The following is a 12,731-nucleotide window of genomic DNA, read 5'->3' on the forward strand; positions in this document are numbered from 1 at the left end:
CAACTAACTGTACTCTTCTGGCTACCTTGCTAGAGGCGGGTAAAAGTAGCCCACGTCCCTGAGTGTACCGTGTGGTGCTCACCCGTATGGCCGGTGACTCGGGGCCTTCTAATGGCTTCCGCTCCACGATGGCGGTGCTGGTCCCACGCGTGTGACCGTGCCTTCGGGTTTCTGGGCCAGAGGACCTGCAATCCCCTGCCGGTCGGTTTCTGCTGCTGGGTAGAGATTAGTCCCCACAGCCTCGGACTCCGGGTCCGGTAAGAAATCTTCTCAGTCAGGGCGAGCTCTGCAGCTGCCAGCCCCTGACTCCTTGTAACACTGCTCCCACAGAGCTCCTGATGTTCTGTTCCTATATTTGCTTCTTTTCTCTGTCTCTACTTCTTCTCTACTCACTAACCCTGCCTCAGCCCTAGGTTTATATAGGGGAAGTTCTTCCCCTCCCAGGACTGGGCAGGAGGTGTGGCATGCATAGGATCCCTGACCAAGAGACCTCCCACCTGCTCTCAGACGTAATATCTCTATCACTGTGGCAACCAGACCCCTGGGGTGTCACATATACACTGCTCAAAAAAATAAAGGGAACACTCAAATAACACATCCTAGATCTGAATGAATGAAATATTCTCATTGAATATTTTGTTCTGTACAGAGTTGAATGTGCTGACAACAAACTCACACAAAAATCATCAATGGAAATCAAATTCATTAACCAATGGAGGCCTGGATTTGAAGTCACCCCCAAAATTAAAGTGGAAAAACACACTACAGGCTGATCCAACTTTGATGTAATGTCCTTAAAACAATTGAGGCTCAGTACCGTGTGTGGCCACCACGTGCCTGTATGACCTCCCTACAACGCCTGGGCATGCTCCTGATGAGGTTGCGGATGGTCTCCTGTGGGATCTCCTCCCAGACCTGGACTAAAGCATCCGCTAACTCCTGGACAGTCTGTGGTGCAACATGACGTTGGTGGATGGAGCGAGACATGATGTCCCAGATGTGCTCAATCGGACTCAGGTCTGGGGAATGGGCGGGCCAGTGCATAGCTTCAATGCCTTCATCTTGCAGGAGCTGCTGACACACTCCAGCCACATGAGGTCTGGCATTGTCCTGCATTAGGAGGAACCCAGGGCCAACCGCTCCAGCATGTGGTCTCACAAGGGGTCTGAGGATCTCATCTTGGTACCTAATGGCAGTCAGGCTACCTCTGGCGAGCACATGGAGGGCTGTGCGGCCCTCCAAAGAAATGCCACCCGACACCATTACTGACCCACTGCCAAATCGATCATACTGAAGAATGTTGCAGGCAGCAGATCGCTCTCCATGGCATCTCCAGACTCTGTCACGTCTGTCACATGTGCTCAGTGTGAACCTGCTTTCATCTGTGAAGAGCACAGGGCGCTAGTGGCAACTTTGCCAATCCTGGTGTTCTGTGGCAAATGCCAAGCGTCCTGCACGGTGTTGGGCTGTGAGCACAACCCCCATCTGTGGACGTCGGGCCCTCATACCAACCTCATGGAGTTGGTTTCTAACCGTTTGTGCAGACACATGCACATTTGTGGCCTGCTAGAGGTCATTTTGCAGGGCTCTGGCAGTGCTCCTCCTGTTCCTCCTTGCACAAAGGAGGAGGTAACGGTCCTGCTGCTGGGTTGTTGTCCTCCTATGGCTCCCTCCACATCTCCTGGTATCTGCTCCATGCTCTGGACACTGTGCTGACAGACACAGCTACCCTTCTTGCCACAGCTCGCACTGATGTGCCATCCTGGATGAACTGCACTACCTGAGCAACTTCTGTGGGTTGTACTGTAGACACCGCCTCATGCTACTGTACGTCTAGGGGTGAGAGCAATGGCAAAATGAAAAAGTGACCAAAACATCAGCCAAAAAGGATGAGAACAGAGAAATGGTCTGTGGTCACCACCTGCAGAACCACTCCTTTATAGGTGGTATCTTGATATTTGCCTATCATTTCTACCAGTTGTCTGTTCCATTTGCACAACAGCAGGAGAAATTGATTCACAATCAGTGTTGCTTCATAACTGGACAGGTAGATTTCACAGAAGTGTTATTGACTTGGAGTTACATTGTGTTGTTTAAGTGTTCCCTTTATTTTTTTGAGCAGTGTATATACAGTATATATTTGGACAGAGACAACATTTTTCTAATTTTGGTTCTAGACATTACCACAATGAATTTTAAACGAAACAATTCAGATACAGTTGAAGTTCAGACTTTCAGCTTTCATTTGAGGGTATCCACATTAAAATTGGATGAAGGGTTTAGGAGTTTCAGCTTCTTAACATGTGTCACCCTGTTTTTAAAGGGACCAAAATTAATGGGACAATTGACTCCAAGGCTATTTCATGGACAGATGTGGGCAATCCCTTCGTTATGTCATTCTCAATTAAACAGATAAAAGGCCTGGAGTTGATTTGAGGTGTGGTGCTTGCATTTGGAAGGTTTTGCTATGAAGTAAACTTGCGGTCAAAGGAGCTCTCCATGCAGGTGAAACAAGCCATCCTTAAGCTGCAAAAACAGAAAAAAAACATCAGAGAAATTTCTACAATATTAGGAGTGGAAAAATCTTAAGTTTGGTACATCCTGAGAAAGAAAGAAAGCACTGGTGAACTCATCAATGCAAAAAGACCTGGACACCCACGGAAGACATCAGTGGTGGATGATTGCAGAATAATCTCCATGATGAAGAGAAACCCCTTCACAACAGCCAACCAAGTGAACAACACTCTCCAGGAGGTAGGCGTATCAATATCCAAATCTACCATAAAGAGAAGACTGCATGAAAGTAAATACAGAGGGTTCACTGCATGGTGCAAGCCACTCATAAGCATCAAGAATAAAAAGGCTAAACTGGACTTTGCTAAAAAACATCTAAAAAAGCCAGCACAGTTCTGGAAGAACATTCTTTGGACAGATGAACCCAAGATCAACCTCTACAAGAATGATGGAAAGAGAAAAGTATGGCAAAGGCGTGGTACAGCTCATGATCCAAAGCATACCACATCATCTGTAAAACACTGCTGAGGCAGTGTGATGGCTTGGGCATGCATGGCTGCCAGTAGCACTGGGTCACTAGTGTTTATTGATGATGTGGCACAGGACAGAAGCAGCCGAATGAATTCTGATGTATTCAGAGCCATACTGTGTGCTCAGATCCAGCCAAATGCAGCCAAACTGATTGGTCGTCGTTTCATACTACAGATGGACAATGACCCAAAATATGAAGCCAAAGCAACCCTGGAATATTCAAGCAAAGAAGTGGAATATTCTTGAATGGCCAAGTCAGTCACCTGATCTCAACCCAATTGAGCATGCATTTCACTTGTTAAAGACTAAACTTCAGACTGAAAGGCCCACAAACAAACAGCAACTGAAAACCACCGCAGTGAAGGCCTGGCAGAGCATCAAAACGGAGGAAACACAGCGTCTGATGATGTCCATGAGTTCAAGACTTCAGGCAGTCATTGCCAACAAAGGGTTTTCAACCAAGTACTAGAAATGAACATTTTGTTTACAATTATTTAATCTGTCCAATTACTTTTGGTCCCTTTAAAAACAGGGTGGCATATGTTAAGGAGCTGAAACTCCTAAACCCTTCATCCAATTTTAATGTGGATACCCTCAAATGAAAGCTGAAAGTCTGAACTTCAACTGCATCTGAATTCTTTTGTTTAAAATTCATTGTGGTAATGTCTAGAACCAAAATTAGAAAAATGTTGTCTCTGTCCAAATATATATGGACCTAACTGTATGTAGTAGTGGCTAGGCCTGAGGTGGTCAGCGTTTTGGCGCATATCCTACCTCCTCCGAGGATTGCTGGATGTTTTCCTGCTACTATCCCAGTTCTATGACTCCCGTTAAAACAAAGCTTCAGGTGATAAATGATGGATGAGGTGGTGGCAAAGGAGAAAGAGCAGGAGCAACAGGGACCATTCACATCAATATCAGGCCAGTCAACCACATATGTCTTGTAGGATATCTTTCTGTAACAAAAGGAGCGGTTCGGCTACACAGTTATAGAGCATACAGTGAGTGCAATGCCTACCAAAAATTTTGAGGCACTACAATGCCCCTTGGAAATGACATGGAGGTCAGAGGGCCTTAACTAAACCGTTTTTTCCATTTATAGCAACTGGGTCTCCTGTACACTGTTGGCTTAAGCAGTGAATGGAAGGCTTTCCAAAAATTATGAGGAACTGCAATGCCCCTTGAAACAGACGTAGATTACAGCATACTAAAAACCTTCTACCCATTATTGGGGAGTGGGTCTCCCTTAGTTTTCGCCTTTGCATTGAAAAGCAAAAGCTGACTAAAATTAGGAGGAAATGCAATGACCGTTGGAAGAGTCGTGGAGGTTAGAGGTAATTAAAAACAACATTTCAATGCCACTTGGAAGAGCTGTGGAGTTCAGAGTGGTTTAAGAAGACGCTTTTAATGCCCCTTTGAAGAGACGTGGAGGTCACAGTAGCTTAACAAGACGGTTTTAATGCCCCTTGGAAAAGTGGTGGAGGTCACAGTAGCTTAACAAGACGGTTTTAATGCCCCTTGGAAAAGTGGTGGAGGTCACAGTAGCTTAACAAGACGGTTTGAATGCCCCTTGGAAAAGTGGTGGAGGTCGCAGTAGCTTAAGAAGATGGTTTTAATGCCCTTTACAAGAGCCATACAGTACAGCATCTTAAAAACATTATTCCCATTATTGGGGAGTGGGTCTCCCATAGACTTTGCTTATGCCTTCCAAGCAAAAGCTGCCAAAAATTAGGACGGAGGAACTTGCAATGCCCCTTACAAGAGCCATGCAGTACAGCATATTACAAACATTATTCCCATTATTGGGGAGTGGGTCTCCCATAGTCTTTGCTTATGCCTTCCAAGCAAAAGCTGCCAAAATTTAGGATGGAGGAACTTGCAATGCCCCTTACAAGAGCCATGCAGTACAGCATATTACAAACATTATTCCCATTATCGGGGAGTGGGTCTCCCATAGTTTTTGCTTATGCCTTCCAAGCAAAAGCTGCCAAAAACTAGGAGGAAATGCAATGCCCGTTCGAAGAGTCGTGGAGGTTACAGTTAATTAAAAACAACATTTCAATGCCCCTTGGAAGAGCTGTGGAGTTAAGAGTGGTTTAACAAGACTCTTTTAATGCCCCTCGGAAGAGACGTGGAGGTCGCAGTAGCTTAACAAGACGGTTTTAATGCCCCTTGGAAAAGTGGTGGAGGTCGCAGTAGCTTAACAAGTTGGTTTTAATGCCCCTTGGAAAAGTGGTGGAGGTCACAGTAGCTTAACAAGACGGTTTTAATGCCCCTCGGAAGAGACGTGGAGGTCGCAGTAGCTTAACAAGACGGTTTTAATGCCCCTTGGAAAAGTGGTGGAGGTCACAGTAGCTTAACAAGTGTTACGCTCGCGCCCGGACTGACTGGCGTGAGCGTGATTAGTGATCCCACTGTACCATGAACCGAGGAGTGCCTGGAGAGGTGTAACTAAGTCGCATGGCAGCTAACGACTCTGTGAACCAAGGAGGAACCGAGCAGAGGGACCAGGTGCTACACCAGGTCAGACCCCGGTCACAGCTGTTGACCCACACCGGGGAATGCAGGAACAGGCAGGTTAGGCTGGCACACAGACAGGTGGGTATTGGCAGGCACGGCTTGTATGCAGACAGGGGGGTACTGGTAAGCACGGCTGGTGTACAGACTGGTGGGTGCTGACAAGCACGGCTGGAGTGCAGACAGGGAAATACTGGCAAGTTGGAGCGCTTGCTGGATAGAGTCCAGTACAGACTTGGAGACAGGAACAGAGCCACAGATGCGGTAGACAAGCGGAGTAAAGCGAAACCGCTGGAGCGGTGGACAAGGCAGAACAGAGAGGAACCGCCGGAGCGGTGAGCAAGGCAGAGCAGAGGGAAACCGCCGGAGTAGTGAGCCAGCAGAGCAGAACTAAACAGCAGGTGCGGAGAACAAGGCAGAGCAGAGAGGAACCGCTGGAGCGGTGAGCAAGGCAGAGCAGAGAGGAAAAGCTGGAGCGGTGAGCAAGCAGAGCGGAACTAAACCGTAGGTGCGGTGAACAAGGCAGAGCAGAGAGGAACCGCCGGAGCAGTGAGCAAGGCAGAGCAGAGAAGAACCGCCGGAGCGGTGAGTGAGGCAGAGCAGAGAGGGACCGCAGGTGCGGGGAACAAGGCAGAGCAGAACTAAACCGCAGGTGTGGTGAACAAGGCAGAGCAGAGAGGAACCGCCGGAGGGTGAGCAAGGCAGAGCAGAGGGGAACCGCCGGAGCGGTGAGCAAGGCAGAGCAGAACAGGGCTGATGGTGCAGGCAGAGAGGACAGGGCTCTGTTCACATGGAACAGACTGAAGGATACAGAAAGATGGCTAGGACACAGGAGGTAGATACGGAAGAAGGGAAAAGGGACAAGCAGAACCAGATACACACAAGGTACTTACACTGAAGTAGCGAGTGGACACAAAACTCACAAACAGAAGTACAGAGACAACGAGTAGGAGTTAGTTGCTGGTTCAGACACTGCAGGAAAAGGGAAAGTACGAACATAGAGACAAACAGATAACAGGCTAGGATACAGTTCAGATAGGAACTGCTACTGCAAGAGATACAAGAACAGGCCTGGGTATACGGCCCCCAGGGATGGCGGAAAGGACTAGAAGTCACAGATAACAGGTCTGGGAAGGCATTCCCCAGAGTGGCGGAGACGGACTAGAAGTCACAGAAAACAGGTCTGGGTATACAGCCCCCAGAGATGGTGGAAATAGACAAGAAGCAGACTGGACCTGGCAACTTCAGAGTAAAGGAGCACACTGAATGTAAGTGTTGTTCAGGCACCTCCTACTGGGTGGAGGGGGTTTAAATATCCAGTGACTCATAGCAATAGGCTGGAGACACATTAGGGGTGTGCCCACAGCAGCTATAAGAACCAGGAAGTAACTGGGCCGCCGCCCTAAGCAGACAGTCAAGAGGCATGCACACGGCAAGAACTGGAGCACGGCTTGCAGGCTGGACTGATGGGTAAGATTGCGGTCTTGCATGGTGGGAGGTGGTGCCTCATGCAAGCATGCCACCAGGGATGTTACAACAAGACGGTTTTAGTGCCCCTGGGAAGAGACGTGGAGGTCGCAGTAGCTTAACAAGACGGTTTTAATGCCCCTTGGAAAAGTGGTGGAGGTCACAGTAGCTTAACAAGACGGTTTTAATGCCCCTCGGAAGAGACGTGGAGGTCGCAGTAGCTTAACAAGACGGTTTTAATGCCCCTCGGAAGAGACGTGGAGGTCGCAGTAACTTAACAAGACGGTTTTAATGCCCTTTGGAAAAGTGGTGGAGGTCGCAGTTGCTTAGCAAGACAGTTTTAATGCCCCTTGGAAAAGTGGTGGAGGTCACAGTAGCTTAACAAGATGGTTTTAATGCCCCTCGGAAGAGACGTGGAGGTCGCAGTAGCTTAACAAGACAGTTTTATTGCCCCTCGGAAGAGACGTGGAGGTTGCAGTAGCTTAACAAGACGCATCTTAAAAATATTATTCCCATTATTGGGGAGTGGGTCTCCCACTGTCTTTGCTTATGCCTTCCAAGCAAAAGCTGACAAAAATAAGGACGGAGGAACTTTCAATAATGGCAACACGGACCACGGTCACCCTGGTGGTATAGTGGTGGTGGAGGCTGAGGATAAGGAGAAGAACATAAAACAGCCAAAATGAGGAAGCGTATACCCATGTGTGGGTGTGAAGCGGTGCATGTGAATACACCTCCCGAAATAACACAGTGGATTTGACTTTATGTTACTCTGCTGTCATTTGGTGGTGATGAGAAGTCTGGCCCAATCCAGCCCTTGCTCATTTTGATAAGGGTCAGCTTGTCAGCATTGTCAGTTGACAGGCGAGTTCGCTTATCAGTTATAATTCCCCCAGCGGCACTAAAAACATGCTCCAATAACACGCTAGCGGCAGGGCAGGCCAGGACCTCCAAGGCGTACAGAGCAAGTTCATTCCAAGTGTCCAGCTTGGATACCCAATAATTAAAAGGCACAGAGGAATCACGAAGGATGCTGGTACGGTCGGCAAAGTACTCCCTCACCATCTTTTGAAACTTTCCACTCCTTGCGAGAGTACCCCACGCCTCAGGGTCTGTCCGAAGGGAGGGTCTGAGAAAACTGTTCCAGAACGTTGACAGTGTTCCCCTGCCTCTGCTGGATTGGAGTTGCGACTCTCCTGTACACCTTGGTTGGGCAACGAACTGTGACCTCTGCCGCTAGCGTGTTCAGATGGGAATTTTTTTAACAGTTCTACAGCAAGGGCCTTCTGGTACTGCCCCATTTTTGTAGACCTCTCCACCTCAGGAATAAGAGAGTGAAAGTTCTCCTTGGAGCGGGGGTCTAAAAGTGTCACCAACCAGTAATGACTGTCACCCAACATTTTGACAACGCGAGGGTCACGGTTAAGGCAATGTAACATAAAGTCAGCCATGCGTACCAGACTGGTAATGGGCAAGACTTCCGTGTCCTCACCAAGATAACGACTGACCATGCTGTCCTCCGTCCTCCTCCCACCTGTCCTCAGGCCAGCCATGCTGAACCGACGGTATGACAGTTGTACAGGTACTACCGTCTACAGTGCATGATACAAGCTCCTGTTCTTCCTCCTCCTCCTCCTCTCCCTGATTGTCCCCCAATGCACGTTGGGATGAGATGAGGCTGGGCTGTGTGTAATCGCCCGCTACGGCTTCTTGATCCATCTCATCATACTCTGGCTGCAATGCCTCCTCTTTAATTCTCTGCAGAGAGCGTTGCAAAAGACAGACAAGTGGAATGCTGATGCTAATGATGGCGTCATCGCCACTCACCATCTTGGTGGACTCCTCAAAGTTTGTCAGGATGGTACATATGTCAGACATCCAGGTCCACTCCTGAGGTCTTATGTGTGGAGTCTGAACTGAATACCGATGGCATTGTTGATGCTGGTACTCCACAATGCTCTCTTCTGCTCACAAATCCTTTGCAACATGTGGAGGGTAGAGTTCCAACGTGTGGGGACATCACACACCAGTCGGTGTGACGGAAGCTGCAAACGCTGCTGCAACACAGGAAGGGCGGCGGAAGCTGTAGCCGACTTCCGAAAATGAGCTGACAGGCGGCGTACTTTGATGAGCAGATCTGGCAACTCGGGGTACGATTTAAGAAACCGCTGAACCACGAGGTTAAGCACATGAGCCAGCCATGGTACGTGTGTGATCTCGCCTCGCCTCAGAGCCGCCACCAGGTTGCGGCCATTGTCACACACGACCATGCCTGGATGTAGGTTCAGCGGTCTCAGCCACAGATCTGCCTGCTCTTTCATAGCTGTCCACAACTCACAAGCAGTGTGAGGCTTATCACCTAAGCTTATGAGTTTCAGCACAGCCTGTTGCCGCTTGGCTGAGGCAGTACTGCAGTGCTTCCAGCTTGTAACTGATGTGGTGATATCTGAGATGGAGGCTGAACATGAGGAGGAGGAGGAGGATGCACAGGAGCTACCTAAAAGGCAGCATTTCCAACGCAAGAAGTCGTGAAATGTGCGAATTTAGGGGTCTGTGGGGCGTTGGCTGCGAATTTGCGCTTTCATTCAAAGGTCTGCGATATGGACAATTGAACGCTGCGGTGGGACGTGGACGTGGACGTTGATGCTGTTTCTTGAGAAACTGCCATAACAAGTGAAGACTGAGAGGAGGGGGCATCTTTGCATGCAGTATGGACAGGGGATTGCCTTGCATGCACAACAGGGGTTTCTCTTACATGCACAACAGCGGAAGAAGCAGTGGTGACACCCGCTGACACTGGTCATGGATCCTGGGGTTCGCCCCACAAAGTCGGGTGCTTTGCTGACATGTGCCTGATCATGCTGGTGGTGGTCAGGCTGGTAGTTTTGTCACCCCTGCTGATGCTGGCCTGGCAGGTGGTACAAATGGCCTTTTTGGGGTTATCAGCAGAGTCTTTAAAAAAATTCCAGACTCTGGAAGACCTACCGGTTGTACTGGCAACGTCCCTCGTGTTGGTGTTACAGGGAACGGTTGCCCGCCTTCTGTCTGCGGCCACCACACTGCTTCTTCCAGCCTGTTGGGGTACTCTGCCTCCCTCCCCCTGTGTGCTGCTGGCCTCGCTCTGCGTGTCCTCCTGCCACGTTGGGTCAGTTACTAGATCATCCACCACCTCCTCCTCTTCCACTTCCGCACCACGGTCCTCCTCCTCACTTCGTGGCAATTGTGTCTCGTCATCGTCCACCTCTTGTGACAAATTGCCAGCGTCGCCTTCCTGTGGCCGTGGCTGTTCAAATATTTGGCCATCGCTACATGGAATCTCCTCTTCCACCACTTCAAGCGGAGCAGGCGAGGGGCCCAAATATGGAAATGGACCAGTGAACAGCTCTTCAGAGTGTCCAAGTGTGGGATCAGTTGCTGTCTGACGACACTCGGCATGGTGGGAGGAAGGAGCATCAGGGTGAGGAGGAGTATGCGGTCGAAACTCAAAGCTACTAACACTTGACCGTGTGGAAGACAGACCGGAGGTGGTGGTGCCCAGGTGACTGGAAGTATTATCTGCTATCCAATTAATAACCTGTTCACACTGATCAGTTCGCAATACTGGTGTTGTTATGTGCTTGTCAGGAAACAACACCCACTTTTGGGTCAGACCTTGCCGCTCTCTGTCGCCCCCTTATCCTGCTGGTCAAACACGGTATTGACCGAGGATAAGCACGGGTGCAGCTGCTCTAATTTATGTCGACTATTGCGTCACGTGATGTGACAGGACATATATATACCACCAGTTCCTTCCAGGAACGTATATATACCTCCAACCAGCCACCCTCAAACCACAATATCACATAAATACTGGTATACTGCCACCACCGATCTCTTAACAGGTGGATCGGGTACCCGTTAGGTAACGTGAATTAGCGGGTGAGGAACGTGTTTGCTCGACATAGGACAAGAAGAACGAAACTGGTAAATAATAATGATTTACTCCCGAAAGGGGGGCAGTGTTTACAAAATATATACAAGATATTATAAAAGAGACAATTTACATATATGCATAAAACAGTTATTAAAATAAAAGGGATAAGTAATAGCAAAACCTGCTTCACAAGGTGATGGTCTCAGATTCTGTGGGGGGGACGGCTCCCCGGAAATTAGATGTGATTCTTCCAGGCAGCGTGTAGGGCATGCGTCTGACGTCCCTGAGAAGAATCTGCTGGTTTATGGCCGTTCTGGTTTTTAGTATGGGGCCAAAACACCAGGAGACACCCATATCGCTTACCTCACACGGGGGCTCGGTTTTGTGAACCCACCCAGCTGCATAAGACATAAAAATCCTCCATCTTTCATATCTTGGTGTGGGGGGGTCCCACATCCAAGATGGAGACATCATGTTTGCCGTCACTAATATTCATGCGGATGGCTATCAAATATGATATCTCTATGATGCTCAGAAGCTAAGAAACCATTTCCCACGTTTCCGGCGGTTTCCCAGCCATGCAAGATATACCATTGTAACCGGAAAAAAGTGAGCATTCCAAAAATGTGGTCCCTGGGTTTATGACAGTCATGTGCCTTATTAAATTCTACATTAATTGTACAAACTTTTAAACAATAGGATTTTTGGAGGGAAAGATCCAGGGTATACCAGTATACTTGCTCTGGGCTGAGGTTTTATGGCGTCATAAAAATTCCTGAGGGTTGGGGGAAGCTACAGTGAGTCCTATGTCTTACAAATGGACAGAGGGGTGGAAATTTAGGACATCTCTCATTTTTAAAACTAGGACAAAAATACATTTTGCCTGACAGTGCTTCCCTAGTAATTCGGTCAAGAACTGGGAGCGAGAAGATGTGGCTGTTGGTTGCGGCACATTTTCACCTTGGCCACGGCCCCGTCCTCTGCACACACCGTCACCAGAACGTCCAGTTCCACGTCCCTTGCCACGCGCCTTGCCCATTGTAAATTAACTAAAATAGCTTACACTCGCACTATCAATGGCAAAAGGGTAATAAAAAGGAGATTAGAACCGTGGAAGAGGAAAACCACAGTTCTAATTCTCTGGCCTACACCGGAATCTTTTAAACAGATATATTTGTGTCTGAACAGTCAGCGAGACACTCAAACTGTTTTTTTATGTAAAAAAGGCAAAAAAGTGGGTAATACAGAGATTTGAACCGTGGAACTGCAAAACCACAGTTCTAGTTATCCAGCCGAAACCAGACTCGTTTAAACAGATATATTTGTGTCTGAACACTCACAGACACACTCAATTTTTTTTTTTTTTTTTTGGGGGGGGAGAATACCAAAAGGTTAATGAGACGGGTATTTGTACAGTCTGACTGAGAGAAAAAAAAAAGAGGATTTAGATGAAAAAAAAGGATTTTTCCTGGCCCCTGAGACCGGGAGCTAAGTCTAGTAATTTGACCAGCAGCAGCACACAGGACTGTAATGCAGTGTTTGTTGGTATAACCATTGCGTCTCCTATACAGCCTGCCTGCTTGATATCTGGGATGGATATTAGTCCTCAGAAGGACTGTTTGTTTGATTTGGCAGGCTTTATAGACCCTACACTACCTATTTTGCACTATATATCTCTCCCTAACTCAGCAGCACTGATCCTACACTGTCTGATCCCGGGCGACTGTGTCCAAGATGGCGGCGCACGGTTTTAAATACTCGAGGTGACGCTGTGCGTCCAGCCAATCAC

The sequence above is a fragment of the Phyllobates terribilis genome, unplaced genomic scaffold (assembly GCF_046119375.1).
Source record: "Phyllobates terribilis strain yellow unplaced genomic scaffold, ASM4611937v1 Scaffold_9__5_contigs__length_417890890, whole genome shotgun sequence".
In the NCBI taxonomy this organism is placed as follows: Eukaryota; Metazoa; Chordata; class Amphibia; order Anura; family Dendrobatidae; genus Phyllobates; species Phyllobates terribilis.